At 46.0% G+C, this 4371-nt stretch overlaps 1 non-coding gene across 1 annotated transcript; it reads right to left on the bottom strand.

The window, feature by feature from the left end:
* Positions 1 to 3224: 3224 nt before the first annotated feature.
* Positions 3225 to 3300, bottom strand: TRNAP-GGG (transfer RNA proline (anticodon GGG)). The gene has a single exon. It is a non-coding gene; the product is annotated as a tRNA-Pro (tRNA).
* Between the last annotated feature and the right edge of the window lie 1071 nt (positions 3301 to 4371).

Genomic DNA, 4371 nt, shown 5'->3' with positions numbered 1-4371 from the left:
GAGAGGGACAGTGCTGTGCGCCCCTCCCGGCAGGGTAGAGAGGGACAGTGTTGTGTGCCCCTCCCGACAGGGTAGAGGGGCGGTGCCCTGTGCCCCGGCAGGGTAGAGAGGGACACTGCTTTACCCAGTGGAGGAAGCTTGGAAAAATTGTAGCCAAACCAACTTTTGGTAATCTGAATATATTTGAAATCTCAAGTAGGAGACTGCCATTCTAAAGATCCTCACAATAATAAGGGGACCCCATTAGAGCAGGGGAGTCTGTATGCTTAGCTTTCAGAACATTCAAATTTTCTTTCTCTGTGTTTGACTTCCTTGAAGGTGTTTCTACTAGAGAACACTTGAAATTGCAGGGTCTAGACTAAAACCAAAGTACATGCTAGAGCAGAGGTTTTCAACCTAGGTGTGATTGACACTTGGGGCCAGATAATCCTTTGTTGGGAGTGGGGAACGCTTAGCACCATTTCTGGCTAGATGCTGGTAGTAACCCACCCACCCCGACCCTATATAACAATTAAAAATGTCTCCAGACATTGCCAAATGTCCTTGGGGAGCAAAGTAGCCCTCACTTGAAAACACGGCTTTAGAGAGAGTGAAGTATTCATTTGCACAGATATTTCTTCTCTTTAACATGTCTGTTGCATAAGCGCTGGTTTTATATACTCTTCTTTTTAAAAATCTGGATGGTCTAATACTTTCCCGGTCCTGAGGACTCAGTGAAAATCACAACGCAGGGAGCTGCACGTTGAGGCAGGGAGGCCAGCGTCTGAGAGTGTTCAGTTCTGGATGCTGGATCAGGTCCTCCAACCACAAGGAGGTTTCTGATCCACAGCAGGCCCCGTGCATGTGTGGTGGGGACTAGCTCAGAGGCGAGCAAGTGTCCAGGTGAGGCAGTGTCACCCTATCATAAAAGTATGCAGACGGACAGGGACAATATGAAATTGTGTGAGTAAGGGCCAGGCTGCCTGGAGCCGAACCACCAGCCAGATGCAGTACCTGGCTCTTCAGATCTGGAACACAGATCTTTTCTGCCAGGTGGTGAAACTGCCTGGCTCAGTGCTTGACACTGAGTGTGGGCTCAAACCATGTCCTGAACTTCCACATGTCCATACTGCTTTAAAATTGTTCACGTTCTTCTACATCCACTCACCCAGCTGATCCCCACAAACAGCCAAGGAGGCTAGAAAGTGTGGAAATGATTCCCCTGGTTTCCTGGGAAGGAAACGGGCTTACAGAGGGGAAGGTCTGACAAGAAGGGAGGGACAGCACCAGAATTTTAGCACACCTCTTTTGATCCTGAATCAGCGTTTCTGAAGCAGAGAATTCAACAGACATGGCTGGACATAACAAAACATCAAAAGTCTATTTTTACTACTCAAAAGTTAGGTGTTAATGAATGTTCATTGCAGTATCAATTATAATAGCAGGAAATTTGAAACAACCTAGATTTTTCTTTCTGAATGGATTCTCTCAGAAGAACAACAGCTATAAGTAATACAAGAATAAGGGGCTTAATTGAGGAATTCAGGAGCCTGAAAGATGAGGTGGCCAGGACATTGTCTGAGAAGTGCCCCATATCTGGACATCAGAGCTGGGGAGTGAGGGTCGGGAAGGGGATCAGCAGATGCAGTGACTAACCACACAGAACGAATGGCCGTGTCTGACTGCTACCGTGGCCGCTGTTGTGACGGTAGAAAAATGGCTTCTGCTTCTTACTTCTGCCTTCCAAATTTTATGAGTTCCTCTGTGACATCTTCAATCCTACAAACCATACAGGGAAGAGATGCTTGCAACTGTGGTTGCAAGTGATCCCAAGAAGCAGTGATCCCAAGAAGATCCAGGAGATCCCATCCCTTTGTCAACTTGATCTCCGTGCACATCCTTTTCACTAAGACTGACTTCTGAACAAAGACAGTGACAATAGCATGATCCCACTTCCAACGACGCGACTCTCCTTCGTATGACTGAAGACAGACTAACTGCTCATCCCAAGGAAGAAATATGAAGTCCTATAGGTCACTTTATCCATCTCTGGATGAAGTTTCCTCATCTAGCTGGGTCACCCTGCCCCTTTTATACCCTGTAACTTAAAAATGGAGTTAGTACTATTAATTTCCTTCATATCTAATATGTATATCTAACAGTATTAATATACTTTATATTGGATAGCAAGAGAATGGGAAAGGGAGAAATAGAAAAAGTTGTGGCTAACACATGTAGATATATTCATATTAAAGCAAGGAAACAAGAAAGCAGGCCTGACCTGTGGCGGTGCAGTGGATAAAGTGTCGACTTAGAACACTGAGGTCACCGGTTCGAAACCCTGGGCTTGCCTGGTCAAGGCACATATGGGAGTTGATGCTTCCTGCTTCTCTTCCTGTTCTCTCTCTCTCTCTCTCTCTCTCTCTCTCTTCCCCCTCCAAAAATGAATAAATAAAATCTAAAAAACTAAGAAAGTAGATAGTTCTCATTTTGGCAACTGGTCATGTGCTTTTAGCTGGAATTTGACTTTTTTCTACTACCTAATTCCTTTGTCTTTCTTGCTTTTAGCAAGTTCTTTGGCTAGTTATGGTTCCTTGTCTGGTGGGATAACTGAAACTTTCATTCCTGAAGAGTCTATGTCGTTAGACTCTGCTGATGTTTCTCATGAGCTTTCACTGCAGGACATGGGGGAAACAGCCAGAAAATCTTGTATGCCCCAGGAGAATTGTTAGCACCTGCCTTAGTCCTTTGGTGCTGCTGTAACAAAATGCCAGAGATTGGGTGGCTTGTGAACAACAAACATAAATTTCTCACAGTGCTGGCGGCTGGGAGTCTAGATCATGGCTCAGGCAGATTCAGTGTCTGCTGAGGACCCGATCCCTCACCGATGCTGTCTTCTCACTGTAACCTCATGCAGTGGAAGAGTCCAGGAAACTCTCTGGGCTCTCTCTATATATTTTTTTTCATTTTTCTGAAGCTGGAAATGGGGAGGCAGTCAGACAGACTCCCGCATGCGCCCGACCGGGATCTACCCGGCATGCCCACCAGGGGGTGATGTTCTGCCCCTCTGGGGCATTGCTCTGTTGCATCCAGAGCCATTCTAGCGCCTGAGGCAGAGGCCACAGAGTCATCCCCAGCCCGGGCCATCTTTGCTCCAATGGAGCCTCGGCTGCGGAAGGGGAAGAGAGAGACAGAGAGGAAGGAGAGGGGGAGGGGTGGAGAAGCAGATGGGCGCTTCTCTTGTGTGCCCTGGCCGGGAATCGAACCCAGGACTCCTGCACCCCAGGCCGATGCTCTACCGCTGAGCCAACCGGCCAGGGCCTCTGGGCTCTATTTTAAAAGAGCTCTAATTCCATTCAGGAGGGCATATACCCTCATGATCTAATCACTCCCAAAGGTCCCCCCTTCTAATACCATTACCTTGGGTGATAGATTTCAACATATGAATTTGGGGGAGACAAGGACATTTAATCTATAACAGCCCTCATTCTGTAATAGCAACTTAATTTCTCTTTGGCAATCAGGATGAACCACTCCAGTGAGTACAGAATGGACCACTGTTCTGTCTTGATCATGGAAGTAGCCTTCCCTGGGGGACAGAGAGCCCAAAGGCACAGGGGGAAACAAAATGATGCTGGTGCCCCATTTAGGGTGATGATAGTGATGTGACTCACTTCTGTTTCCTCCCTTTGGTTCCTGGACCCTGGAGTTCTGGCTGGGGGAAAAAAACAACACTAGACATTAGTTACGGAGTTAGAGCATGTAGCCCATTCCGTGAGCCATTACCCCAAGCCATCCAGCTGGGGCTTTAAATGAGTCTTCAACAGGCCATTCCACTGTTCCATTAGGCCTGTTGTTCAGAGTGATGGGGAACATGGTCAGATCAACAAATCCTGTGAACTTGGAGATTATTTCAGGGCAGTCACCAAAGCTTTATCTTTTCTTACTCAAGCCTTGAGTTGGGAATTTTAAGCTTGAGCTCACCATTTTCTCTTTCCAAATTCTTTAACAGTGTTTTGTTTTTGTGTTATTTATTTATTATTTTAGTGTGAGAGAGACAGACAGACAGACAGAAAAATTGATCTGTTCCTGTTTGTGCCCTGACTAGGGATCGAACCCACAACTTTTGTGTATCGAGACGAAGCTCTAAGCAATCCAGCAAGAGCTCTTCAAAAAAATTAAAACTAGTCAACTAACCCCACAGTCCTTATAATCTTTATTTTCACTATACTGTTTTATTGTGGCAGCTAATTGGTCACCTGACTTTATTTCTGCAAGTACCTGACTTTAGATGACTACAGTAATAATACCTAAGCAAATGTCTTGCCACTTTGCATCCTGGACCACCATAATCTAGCAATAGTGTCATTAATGCCCTCACTCCTGACATTA

This window comes from Saccopteryx bilineata, chromosome 2, assembly GCF_036850765.1.
Source record: "Saccopteryx bilineata isolate mSacBil1 chromosome 2, mSacBil1_pri_phased_curated, whole genome shotgun sequence".
In the NCBI taxonomy this organism is placed as follows: Eukaryota; Metazoa; Chordata; class Mammalia; order Chiroptera; family Emballonuridae; genus Saccopteryx; species Saccopteryx bilineata.
The sequence above is the reverse complement of the archived record's forward strand: the minus strand, read 5'-3'. Positions and strand labels throughout refer to the sequence as shown.